This window comes from Oryctolagus cuniculus, chromosome 3 (assembly GCF_964237555.1).
Source record: "Oryctolagus cuniculus chromosome 3, mOryCun1.1, whole genome shotgun sequence".
In the NCBI taxonomy this organism is placed as follows: Eukaryota; Metazoa; Chordata; class Mammalia; order Lagomorpha; family Leporidae; genus Oryctolagus; species Oryctolagus cuniculus.
The window spans coordinates 138,986,656-139,000,502 of NC_091434.1; the positions used below are offsets into that span (position 1 = coordinate 138,986,656).

The 13,847-nt window shown below is 43.2% G+C and overlaps 1 long non-coding RNA gene across 7 annotated transcripts in view; it reads left to right on the forward strand.

Moving 5' to 3' along the window:
• The window catches only part of LOC103348695 (uncharacterized), a 126,632-nt gene that overhangs the window by 94,040 nt on the left and 18,745 nt on the right, over nucleotides 1-13,847 (forward strand). For 2 of the 7 annotated variants that reach the window (XR_011387374.1, XR_011387377.1), the window contains exons 9-10: nucleotides 8,998-9,124; nucleotides 10,403-10,713. This is a non-coding gene — a long non-coding RNA (uncharacterized lncRNA). Of the gene's footprint in view, nucleotides 1-8,997; nucleotides 9,125-10,402; nucleotides 10,716-13,847 lie in introns of those variants that run through there. The other 5 variants (XR_011387380.1, XR_011387375.1, XR_011387378.1 and 2 more) reach the window with 5 other exon arrangements.

Consider the following 13,847-nt stretch of genomic DNA (forward strand, 5'->3'; position numbering starts at 1 on the left):
AACTGGTTCAATTTTGCCTCCCCATTGACATAATATGGCTTTTAAAAAAAGATTTATTTATTTATTTAGAAAGAGTTATTGAGAGAAAAGGAGACAGATCTTTTAACTACTGGTTCATTCCCAAATGGGCCACAATGGCCAGGGCTGTGCCCAGTCAAAGCCAGGAGCCAGGAGCTTCATCCAGGTCTCCCACAGGGATGGCAGGGACCCAAACACTTGGACCATCCTGTGCTGCTTTTCCCAGGCCATTAGCAGGGAGCTGGATAGGAAGTGGAGCAAACAGGACATAAAGCAGGATTCACTTGCAATGCTGGCACCATATGCTATGCCACAATGCTGCCCTACAATATTTCTTAAGAGACTATTAGACCTAATTTACCAGGAACGAGAATTACTGTCTCAGTATATCCTGCAGGCACTCTCACTTCCCTCAGAAAGCATGTCTGTCTTTAAAACCCAGGGATTGGTTTACTCCTTTTAGGATAAGCAATATTTCTACTCACCTAGAGTCCATGCCATGCTAGAGAACTGTTTGTAATGTGGACACTATCTCCAGAAACCCATTCAACCAATTTAAATTCATTACCTAGGGAATTCTCATATAATCACACAATCCATGGTTTCTTTTTGGCTAACTCAGAGAGGGAATTTATGCCAGAATATTCCCTGATACAAATATGTAAATACTGGAAGAGACCCAGCTGGATATATAAATACTGCTCCACAGCCTTATTTGTCTGTCCTTGGCCAAGTGGAGCATAAGGGGGAAAAAGAGCAAACCTGGTATCTTTCTGGTGGTAGTTGGTGTCCTACTGCCTCTACACCGTGATGTTTTCCTGCTAAACATAATAATTCCATGTACTATTAATACCAGGTGAGGGCTCTTCATTATCATAATGGAATGATACAAATTAAGTCTACCTCATAATTATGCCTTAGCAAAGACACTGTGCAACCACAAAAATACCAAATATGCATAGATGGCTAACATGAGTAATGGTTACTTTTTCTCCAGTCATAACATTGGCTGTGCTCTGTTTGAATTTCCAGATTAAAATTAGTATATGTCTCCTGTGTTAAGGGAAAACACACACATATACATAATATCTTATGTCCTTCAATCCTTCCCCAAATCACCTAACATAAGCCCGGTGTCGACAATGAGCTTTTCCCATCTCCCTCTTACTAAGATCCTGTGGTTTCCCATGCAATTCCATCCTGTGTCTTACAGGAAGTTTGTAAAACCAACCTCAGGGGTTATAGGTATGTTCCTAGTGGTGCTTGACTATCATTAGCAAGTGATTGACTAATGGAATTGGAGTGCCTTCTAAAGTACCTGACATAGGATGGCTGAATAGGGGACAGGCACACTAACGTAAGCTGCTCTGGGATATGAAAAGGCCAAAGGAAGGACTGTGTTCCCAGGAGTCTGACTGACAGAAATTTTATGCATTGAAGTGAAGAAAAGAAAACCATGTGATGTGGGGAGCAACTCGGACTAGACTGTTACTGGAATTAAGACTTATTCTATGCATCTGCTCTCCCACAATATGGCGCTGAGAAGGGAGAAACAGCTTCTACACAGCTGCCTCCAGTTCAACCAATAAACTGTAGGACCTGCTCCTGATTGGAGGAGAGCAGCGTACTCGGTGTGTGGGTAGCAGAGTTGGGATTGGTGGAAGAGGACTATAAAGGAGGAGAGAGACAACATGCACCAGGAACACCTGAGGAACATCTGAGCGGCCCCCGAGGGAGCCGGCCGGCGGTGTGCCGCTCCCCCGTGGAAGTGGGGAAGGTGGCAGGGGGAACCGCCCCTCCACGGAGGTGGAAGGGACGGTAGCCAACCCGGGAAGAACCAGCAGCAAACCCGGGAAGGGCAGAGCAGGCAAAAGAACAACGCAGGGTCCTGTGTTGTTCCTCCGCGAAGAGGGGGAGCGACAATGTGAGACAAGAGGAGAGAAGATAGAGCCACCACTGTCGCCAGCCATGCGGAGCCGCCATCTTCCCACATAATGTAGGAAGAAATCCCTGCGTGTCCTGTTGCTTGCAGTTTTAGCTGAGAGGGAGTTCCACAGTCACCCACCGACTTGTACGTCAGCCTGGAGAGCTGACTGGGGTCTGAACAACTGCCGGGCTTGGAGCAGGAAGGCTGACTTGGCTTCCTTCCCCTCCCTCCTTCCCACAGAGCGCCGTACTCCGCAGTGAATAGTTGTGCAGTGCAACTCTGTTTTCCAGCCAGCATCATAGTCAGAGTCAGGGTGATGTGCAGGGCACAGGACAGATCCCCTGCAGCCTGCAGCTGTGGGAGTTTTGGGCATTAGCCCCAGAGTTATGTTCATACACTTCACAGGAGCAAGGGGGATTCACTTGAGTTTCTAGGGCCTAACACCAGAAGCAGCCCATAAAATATCTGCTCCCACCCCGGATGATCTGGATAGTGACCCCTCTGTAGCCTGTGACAACAGGACTATAGCAATTCACTCTAAATTTCTTGGTGCCACTGCAATCTATCCATTGGACATAGGAGAGAACCTTCTGCATTCCAGCTCTCTGGACTCATCCCTTCCAGAGTAAAACTTCCTGTGTACATTATAGTCCCCCTGTAGGACTGGAACAGGGTTCAGTTCACATCCCCTAGCCCCAGAACCAGGGCTCTTTGGATTATAAGCTACAGCACAAGTTGGGCTCTCCTAGCAGGACCTGTGAAAGGATCCATCTATATCATGCAGTACTAGAGCTACAGCAATTGGTGCCACAAGCCCAGGCATCACTCAATAGGACAAGAGGGTAGCCAGCCTTGTTTTCCTCAGCACCAAGAGCAAGGCCCTGGCTATCACACTCGACAGGGTGACTGACATTGAACTCTCTGTGGACCAAATATACACACCCAAGGAAACCCTTACTCATCTCAGAGCCACATGTCTATCCCTATGAACTGAAGCAGACTAGTCTACTGCATAACTCATAGACACAGCTGACATTAAGACCAAAAAAAAAAAAAAATCACTCAGAGACTACATTCCTGGGCTCACCTAGAACCAATGCCAAAAAACTCTTTTACAATAAAACCCACTCCATAAAGAAGGGTTGAATATACCAGATGGGCAGATGTCAATATAGGAACACAGGAGACATGAAGAAGCAAGGCAGTATGATGTCTCCAAGAGAACACAATATTCCTGCAGAATTAGATCTTGAACTGAAGGGAATCTGTGAGATGACAGATAAAGAATTCAAAATAGGCCGGCGCCGTGGCTCAATAGGCTAATCCTCCACCTTGCGGCGCCGGCACACCGGGTTCTAGTCCCGGTCGGGGCGCCGGATTCTGTCCCGGTTGCCCCTCTTCCAGGCCAGCTCTCTGCTATGGCCAGGGAGTGCAGTGGAGGATGGCCCAGGTGCTTGGGCCCTGCACCCCATGGGAGACCAGGAAAAGCACCTGGATCCTGGCTCCTGCCATCGGATCAGCGCGGTGCGCCCGGCTGCAGCGGCGGCCATTGGAGGGTGAACCAACGGCAAAAGGAAGACCTTTCTCTCTCTGTCTCTCTCTCTCACTGTCCACTCTGCCTGTCAAAAAAAAAAAAAAAAAAAAAAAAAAGAATTCAAAATAATGGTTGTGGAGGCCAGTGCTGTGGTGTAGCAGGTTAAAGCCCCGGCCTGCATGTTGGCATCCCATATGGGCACCAGTTCCCGTCCCAGGTACTCCACTTTCAGCCTGGCTCCCTGCTGATGCACCTGGGAAAGCAACAGAGCATGGCCCAAGTTCTTGGACTCCTGCACCCATATTGGAGACCTGGAAGAGGCTACTGGCTTCAGCTTGGCTCAGCTCCAACCATTGTGGCCATTTGGGGCATGAACCCATGGATGGAAGACCTCTCTCTCTCTCTCTCTCTCTCTCTGTCTCTACCACTCTCTTTAACTCTGTCTTTCAAATAACTAAGTCTTTTTAAAAAATGATTGTAAGGAAACTCAACGAGATGCAAGAGAATACAGATAAAGGAAATGAGGAAATCAATGAGTGATGTGAATGAAAATACTACCAAGGCAGAACTCATTAAGAAGAAAATTGAAATTTTGGAGGTAAAATCCTCAAACAGTGAAATAAAAAGTACAATTCAGAGCTTTCACAGCAGAATAGACCAAGTGGAGGAAAGAATTTCTGACTTCAAAAATAAGAATTTTGAAATAACCCAATCAGGCAAAAAGAAAAAGAAAATACTTAAGAACTGTTAAACTACCAAATATTCATATTGTAGATATTCCTGAGGGAGAAGGAAAGGGAAAAGGTGTTGATAACCTGCTAAATGAAATAACAGTTGAAGATTTCCCAGGTCTTGAAAGAGACATGGACATCCAGATACAAGAGCTCAAAGAGCTCCAAGCAAACTCAACCAAAAGAGGGCTTCTCCAAGGCATATTTTCGTCAAATAGTCACAGACAAGGAGAGAATTCTAAAGACAGTAAGAAAAAAGTGTCAAGTTACATATAAAGGAAAACCAATTGGATTAACATCAGCCTTCTCAGCAGAAACCCTACAGGCCGGAAGAGATGATATATTTATTCAAGGTCTTACAAATGTTCCAACCAGGAATATTATATGCAGTGAAACTATCCCTTAAAAGTGAGGAAATAAAGTATTTTCCAGATAAGTAAAAACTGAGAGAACTTACCACCAGACCGGCCTTACAAGAAATTCTGAAGGGGGCTGGCACTGTGGGTTAATGCCCTGGCCTGAAGTGCCGGCATCCCATATGGGTGCAGGTTCAAGACTCAGCTGCTCCACTTCTGATCTAGCTCTCTGCTGTGGCCTGGGAAAGCAGTAGAAGATGGCCCAAGTCCTTGGACCCATGCTCCAGCGAGGGAGACCCAGAAGAAGCTCCTGGCTCCTGGCTCCTGGATTTGGATCGGCACAGCTCTAGCCGTTGTGGCCCTCTGGGGAGTGAACCATCGGATGGAAGACTCTCTCTCTCTCTCTCTCTCTCTCTCTACCTCTTCTCTCTCTGTATAACTTTGACTTTCAAATAAATAAATAAATCTTTAAAAAAAATTCTGAAAGGTGTCCTTTGTTATAAGTAAAAATGGAATACATGTCAACACCAAATTCAGTGACAGAGCAGATAGAATTGTTATCCAATCAACGAAATGTCAGGTTTTAGTTCCTACCTATCAGTACTAACCTTGATGTAAATAGATTAAATTCATCAAGCAAAAGACCTAGGTTGGATGACTGAATAAAAAATCAGGACCCAGGGGCCGGCGCTGTGGCTCACTTGGTTAATTCTCCACCAGTGGTGCCGGCATCCCATATGGGTGCCAGGTTCTAGCCCCGGTTGCTCCTCTTCCAGTCCAGCTCTCTGCTGTGGCCTGGGAGGGCAGTGGAGGATGGCCCAAGTCCTTAGGCCCCTGCACCCGCATGGGAGATCAGGAAGAAGCACCTGGCTCCTGGCTTTGGATCGGCTTAGCTCCGACCGTAGCAGCCATTTGGAGAGTGAACCAACGGAGACCTTTCTCTCTGTCTCTCTCTCTCACTGTCTTTGACTCTACCTGTCAAATTAAAAAAAAAAAAAATCAGGACCCAGGGCTGGCACTGTGGCGCAGCGGGTTAAAGCCCTGGCCTGAAGCGCCAGCATCCCATATGGGCGCCAGTTCTAGTCCTGGCTGCTCCACTTCCGATCCAGCTCTGCTGTGACCTGGTATAGCAGTGGAAGATGGCCCAGGTCCTTAGGCACCTGCACCATCATGGGAGACCCAGAAGAAGCTCTGGCTCCTGGCTTCGGATCGGCGCAGCTCCAGCCATTGTGGACATCTGGGGAATGAACCAGCAGATGAAAGACCTCTCTCTCTCTGTCTCTACCTCTCTCTATAACTCTGTCTTTCAAATAAGTAAAATAAATCTTAAAACAAAAAATCAGGACCCTGCAATATTCTGTCTACAAGAAACCACCTGCGGCACCAGCATCCCCTGTAGGTGCCAGTTTATGTCCTGGCTGCCCATCTTCTGATCCAGCTCTCTGCTACTTCCTGGGAAATCAGTAGAAGATGGCCTAAGTGCTTGGGCCCCTGCACCCACGTGGGAGACCTAGAACAAGCTCCAGGCTTTGGATTGGCCCAGTTCTGGATGTTGCAGCCATTTGGGGAGTGAACCAGCAGATGAAAGACCTTTCTCTCTGTCTGTCCCTCTCTCTGTAACTCTACTTCTCAGATAAATAAATAAATAAATATTAAAAAAAGAAATTCACTTCACAAAGATATACACAGACTGAAGATGATGGGTTGGAAAAAAATATACCAGGCAAATGGAAACCAAAAGCAAGCAGGCACAGCTATCCTGATATCAGATTAAAAAGACTTTAAATAAAAAACTGTAAAAAGTGGTAAAGAAGGACATTATATTTCCTTGAAAGGCTCTATTCAGCAAGAAGACATAAAAATCATAAATATATATGCATCCAAAATAAGGCTATCCTGCTATATACAACAAATACCTAAAGTAAGACCTAAAGTAAGAGCTAGGTCCCCGTACATTAATAGTGGGTGATTCCAACACCCCACTTTCATCAGGTCATCCAGACGGAAAATTGATAAAGATATATCAGAGTTGAAACGTTGTCAGATAAATGGACCTAACAGACATTTACAGGACATTTCACCCCACAGCTAGTGAATACACATTCTTATTATAACATGGAACATTTTCTAGGATAAACCATATACTAGGCCACAATCAAGTCTCAGCAAATTTTAAAAGATTGAAATCATTCCATGTATCTTCTCAGACCAAAAAGGAATAAAACTACAAATCAACATGAGGAACAATAGAACACTCACTCATAAATGCTTGGAAATTGAACCACACGTTACTGAATAATCAATGGGTCATTGAATAAATTTAAAAGGACATCAAATTCTTTCTTGAAATAAATGAAAACACAAATATCAAAACCTGTGAGATACAACAAAAGCAGTATTAAGAAAGAAATTTGTAGCATTAAGTACTCACGTTTTAAAAAGAGGAAAAGTCTCAGATTGATATAATGAGCAGGAGGTGAGAAATAATAAGGATCAAAGCAGAAATAAATGAAGTTGAAGCTAAAAAAATACAAAAAATCAGCAAAACAAAATGTTGGTTTTTTGAGAAGATAAATAAAATAGATAAACCTCTGGCCAGACTATCAAAGAGAGAAAAAAATTCAAAATTTGAGATGAAGAAGGAGACGTTACAATCAAAACTATTGAAATCCAAAGGATCATAAGAAACTACTATGAGAGGCCGGCGCCGCAACTCACTAGGCTAATCCTCCACCTTGCGGCGCCGGCACACCGGGTTCTAGTCCCGGTCCGGGCGCCGGATTCTGTCCCGGTTGCCCCTCTTCCAGGCCAGCTCTCTGCTATGGCCAGGGAGTGCAGTGGAGGATGGCCCAGGTGCTTGGGCCCTGCACCCCATGGAAGACCAGGAGAAGCACCTGGCTCCTGCCTTCGGATCAGTGTGGTGGGCCGGCCGCAGCGCGCCGGCCATGGCGGCCATTGGAGGGTGAACCAACGGCAAAGGAAGACCTTTCTCTCTGTCTCTCTCTCTCACTGTCCACTCTGCCTGTCAAAAAGGAAAAAAAAAAAAAAAAGAAACTGCTATGAAAACTATATGCTAATAAACTGGAAAACATCAAAGAAATGATTAAATTCCTAGATTCATATAACCTGCAAAGATTAAATCAACAATGTATAGCCGACCTAAACAGACCCATAACAAGCAGTGGAATTGAAGCAGTAATTGAAAGTCTCCCAATGGGGCTGGCGCTGTGGCATAGCTGGTAAAGCCGCCGCCTGCAGTGCCGGCATCCCATATGGGCACCAGTTCAAGTTCCAGCTGCTGCACTTCAGATCCAGCCGTCTGCTGTGGCCTGGGAAGGCAGTGGAGGATGAACCAGGCCCTAGGGCCCCTGCACCAGGGAAACCTGGAGGAGGCTCCTGGATCCTGGCTTCGGATTGGTACCGCTCCAGCCATTGCAGCCGAATGGGGAGTGAACCGGTGGATCAAAGACCTCTCTCTCTCTCTCTCTCTCTCTCTGCCTCTCCTTCTCTCTGTGTGTAACTTTGACTTTCAAGTAAATAAATAAATCTTTAAATAAAAAAAAGAAAGAAATATAAGCCAACAGAACCATTTTCAGCAAAATGGACACAACTGGAGGACACCATGTTGAGTGATACAAGCCAGACCCAGAAGGACAAATACTGTATATTCTCCCTCATATATGAGAGCTAAAATTTAAAAATAAGAAAAAAAATAAAGAAAAAAGAAATCTGTGTATCAGTATTGTTGCAAATGTACTTTTAAATAACTTTTTTGTATACCTTTGTCAAACCAATGGGTAGGAATGTTATACTTAGGGCCAGAGTTTTGTCATAGCAGGTTAAAGCCAATGCCATCGTCTCGTATGGGCACTGGTTTGAGACCCAGCTGCTCCACTTCCAACCCAGCTCCCTGCTAATGTGCCTGGGAAAGCAATGGAAGATGGCCCAAGTGCCTGGGCCACTGCTACCCACATGGGAGACCTGGAAGACGTTCCTGGCTGCTGGCTTCAGCCTGGCCCAGCCTCAGTGGTTGCAGCCATTAGGGGAATGAACCAGCAATGGAAGATTCTTTCTCTTGCTCTTGCTCTCCCTCTTTCTGTAACTTTGACTTTCAAATAAATCTTTTAAAAAGGGAATGTTATACTACTAGTTTTAATGATCTGTGATTACTTTAAAATTTACTGTACATTTTTCCAGTCAATTATTGTTTATAGCCATTGTCTATATTCCCATGAAACTGTGATCTTTATGCTTTTTACTTGTTAAACTTCTTATTTGGTAAAGTATTAAGCCTTTTTTACTGTAATGCAAATTTAAAATCTGTTATCTCAAAAACTTAAAAAGAAAAGAAAAGGAAAGAGAGAAGGGGAGGAAGGGAGGGAGGAAGGAAGAGAATATTTTTTATTAAAGATTTATTTTATTTTATGGAAGAGTTACAGAGAGAGGTAGAGACAGAGAGAGAGGTCTTCCATCTGATGGTTCACTCCCCAGAGGGCCACAACAGCCAGAGCTGAGCTGATTCAAAGCCAGGAGTCAGAGCTTCTTCCAGGTCTCCCACGTGAGTACATGGGCCCAAGGACTTGGGCCATCTTCTACTGCTTTCCTAGGCCATAGCAGAGAGCTGGATTGAAGAGGAGCAGCCAGGACTAGAACCAGCGTCCATGTGGGATACCAGCGCTTCAGGCCAGGGCGTTAAGCTGCTGCGCCACAGCACCGGCCCTGAGAATATGTTCTTAGAATTGTATCTACAAACATATTTTATGTAATTTGGGTAGACATCTTACATTTCAAGGTTATCACATAATTTAACAAAAATGTACAACCTCAAGGGTCTTCACAATTACTTTAAGAAATTTTCAAGCCAGAACTATTTACATGAAAATATAAAAAAAATGTATATTTAAGGAATAAGATAGCAAAGGGGAGGTGTATCACCAAGGTAAGTAGTAGAGTTAATTGCAAGTTCTGCCGTTCTTGATTCTTCAAGATGCTAAGTGTTTCAATTCATACTTAATGATACTTAAATTGTGGAAATTTTAATATTTGTCCCAAAATACCAGAAATTGTAAAAATTGTGAATTATTGGATAAAATGCCATTACTTGTATATCTGACATTTAATTTTTTAAATTATGGAGTCTACATGCTTTTGTAGTACAATGATTATTCTCTTGTAAAAGAAAAAGAAAACTAGTAAAGAAAAAAGTTTTAGTTAAAAAAAAATTGTATCTACAACTCACATTGAAAAAAACTAGTTATAAATGAAAATTTAAAAAATTTTGAAGGGAAAAAATAAAGTACCTTCATGAAGGTGCTTTAATATACCTTAAATGAAAGGTTTCTGGGGGAAAAAAGTTTACTAAGAAAAAGAAAATAAAGTACCTGACATAGGATCACTTAACAAATATTTACAATCATTTATTGTTATAACTGTTATTGTTTATCACTGCTGCAGTAAATAAGTCAGGTAAACTCATCTCTGATACAGCCAAAAGTAGAGATTTTCCTATCATCAGATCTGCAGAGACAAGAATATCAGTTTGATATTGTCAGTACATTATATAGATGTCTCACTTTATTTTCCTTTATTTTTAGTGCAATATTGCTTATTTAACATCAAACATTTGGGCATTCTAAACCTACAAAAAATAACAATGTTGCAAAGTGTGTTTAAGTACAGGTTCTTGAACTTTCATTGATGGCAGTGGTTCTTAGCTTTGCTAACACTGAAGAGTTCTACAGTTTGTTTAAAAACCAGTTTAGAAACTACTGCAATTATCAAAAAAAAAAAAAAAAAACACCTTGTCATGCCAACTGATCCCCTCTTTTTTCCACAGCTACGAGTGGCAGCAGAATACTATGTCCCTGTATACCAAAACAAGACAGCCTAGAGCGCCAGCCCCTGCAGTGGCGCCTTCCCAAAGCCTCAGTGCCACGCAAGGAACATCTTGAGTTTGTCTCAGTTGTTTGGCTCTTTTTACAAACTATAGATAGGTATGTACAGTTGGTAACTCAGGAGCTCTAGCTCATAACCATAGAGTTTACACCACTTACAAATTAAATGAAAATGCCAGAAACATCTTGAAATGCCTTGTCACACCAACAGCAAAGTGCACAGAGTAAGAAGAACAGGAGAATTCCTTTACCTTTTTTTTTTTTTTTTTTTTTTTTTTTTTTTTTTTTTGACAGGCAGAGTGGACAGTGAGAGAGAGAGACAGAGAGAAAGGTCTTCCTTTGCCGTTGGTTCACCCTCCAATGGCCGCCACTGCTGGCGCGCGGCGGCTGGCGCACCGCGCTGATCCGATGGCAGGAGCCAGGTGCTTCTCCTGGTCTCCCATGGGATGCAGGGCCCAAGGACTTGGGCCATCCTCCACTGCACTCCCTGGCCACAGCAGAGAGCTGGCCTGGAAGAGGGGCAACTGGGACAGAATCCAGCACCCCAACCGGGACTAGAACCCGGTGTGCCGGCACGGCAAGGAGGAGGATTAGCCTAGTGAGCCACGGTGCCGGCCTAGTTCCCTGCTGAGTATTAGAGTATGGTGACTAGAAATGCATGGCTCTGGAGCTGGACAACTTGACAGTTTTGCAATTTCTTGAGCAGATTTCAACCTGAAGACTCTCTATAAAGCAGATATAATATTGCTGCTTTCACTTGTAAGGCACTACCATAACAAATTACCACAAAGTGTGTGGCTTCAATCAAAAGACATTTATTCTTATAGTTCTGGAAGCTGAAAGTCCAAGCCCAAAGAACCAGCAGAGACTTACTTCTCAAGATTCTAGGAAGTAATTCTTGGTCTTTTGCTGTCATCTATCCATGGCGTTCTGTGGCTCCTGGATCGTTACTGTAGTCTCTTCCTCTGTCATACATGGTGCTCTTCCCTAAGCCTCAGGGTCCTTGTTTTCTCGTTTTATAAAGACACCAGTCATTGGATTGGACCCACCTTAACCTAGTATAAACTTAGCTTAACTTAAATAATTTTATCATCCAAGACTGTTTCCAGATAAGGTCACATCCTGGCATTTTGTGTGACATAAACTTTTGGGGGATTTGAACAACTCAGTACACTTACCACATGAAATTATTGGGAAAATTAAATTCCAGAAGCAACGTGAAGTGCATGATAAATACTAGAAAATCTCACTATTGTCACCATAAATTTTGTGAATTAATACCTACAAAGGATAATTCACAAGAAATTGTTTTATTAAATGAAAAGAATTATTTTAGGTCTACTTCTTTTTAAAATACCAATATAGAAAGAGTAGCTTTAGCCATTCCTGACAAGAAAAGCAACTCAGTAGTTCAATTCACATCAACTTGGGATGTGTAATACATTAAAACTTACTCTAAAAAATACATAAGTGTTCCATTTGGAGGTAAGATGGAGTAAGCATACTGTACCCAGACTCTCCCACTGACAATCGCTCTAAAGCCAGGAATAATGGCAGGGCAGTTATTGCAGAACTGTGGTGAGCACATAGTGGCAGGTGGATGGGGAGAGAAGAACAGAACTCAAGTGCCTGTGAGTTCCTAGGTACATGTCAGCCAACCAGAAGGGGGGCACCAGGGTGGTGACAACTGTAGGAGACAGCCTGGAGTCCTGGTTGGAAGAGGAAAAATGCTTAATACTCAAAGAGTGTGAAAATACCTCATCCCCCTACATCTTTTTCCTTTATTTTCTTTGTCCTAGTCCCTCAAAAATTCTGGGGTGGAAGTTGTATCAGATTTAGGTAACTGGGCGAAGAAGAGTCCAAACTATTGCAGCTATGTGGCCAAGCAGTTAAGATGCTGCTTGGAACACCCACATCCCGTATGGGAGTGCCTGGGTTCATCCACCAGCAGTGCTACCTGCTATATGTTCCTGCTTATGCAAACACTGGGAGGCAGCAGGGCGTGGCTCAGTTAACTGGTGCCACCCACATGGGTGATAGATAGAATCCTCGGCTCCTGGCTTTGACCTGGTCTTGTCTATGCTATTGTAGACATTCGAAGAGAGAACTAGCTAATGGGAGCACTCTGTGTGTCTGTCTTTGCCTTGCTAATAAATAAAATGAATAATTTTATTTTTTTTTAAAGTTGAAAATGCAGAAGGAAAATCTTACTATTTTCAGTGCAACTATGCTTCCCAAAGTGTGGCCTCTATTTCTTTTATCCTCCCCATCCTCTCATCACATGGACCTGAACACAGATGTGCTCATGGAAGTACATAGTAGAGCAAGGTAGACAAAACTTGACCAAAAACAGAGCATTAAGAGACTAGAAAGTAACAGGAGGATAACTGTGAGGGAGGAATTTGGAAAAGTGACCCTGTAGTTTATGAACACCTTGGGACCACTTCTAAACTGCCCATACTTGGATCTGACGTTATTCAGCACACCAAAGACTTTTAGAAATGCCTAGGTCTCCTGCTGGCCTTCCAGCGGTATATGATGGACAGATACAAAGATCACTGCAAAGACTGAGAACTGAACAGGTGCTGGAACTACAGTGTACAGAAGGAAGGTGGCACCTTATGGCTGGCACCTAATCATCTAGACTGCCTTCTAAAACGAAAGTATCAATATCTGTCCTAAAGTATTTAAATACCACTCTGAATCTGAAACCTAATATTCAAAAAGTCCTCAGTGCGATGAACAGAAACCATACCACCATGTAATAGCAGTCCCAAAAGAAGAGAAGAGAAATAAACAAAAATGGAAAAAAAATTGAACAAATGTTTTCTAAATTACATGGAATCAAGGATTCCCAAGGATCAAGGAACTCCAAGAAGGATAAGACAGAAGAGACTCATGGCAAGACACATGACTGTCAACTTATCAAGACCAAAGACTCAGAATGCAGAAAGCAAGAGAGAATTGATACCACATAGAAGAGATGATCTGTAACATTAACAGTTAACTTTTCTTAAGAAAGCATAGAGGGCGGCTGGCGCCGTGGCTCACTTGGCTCAACTCCGGCCGTTGCGGCCATCTGGGGAGTGAACCAGTGGATGAAAAGACCTCTCTCTAATCGAAAATGAATCTTGATGTGAATGGAAGGGGAGAGGGAGTGGGAAAGGGGAGGGTTGTGGGTGGGAGGAACGTTATGGGGGGGAAGCCATTGTAATCCATAAGCTGTACTTTGGAAATTTATATTCATTAAATAAAAGTTAAAAAAAAAAAAACCTCTGTCTCTACCTCTCTCTGTAACTCTACCTTTCAATAAATAAAATAAAATAAATCTTAAAAAAAAAAAAAAAGAAGCATAGAAACAAAATGGTGAGAGCCAAAACTTGTCCA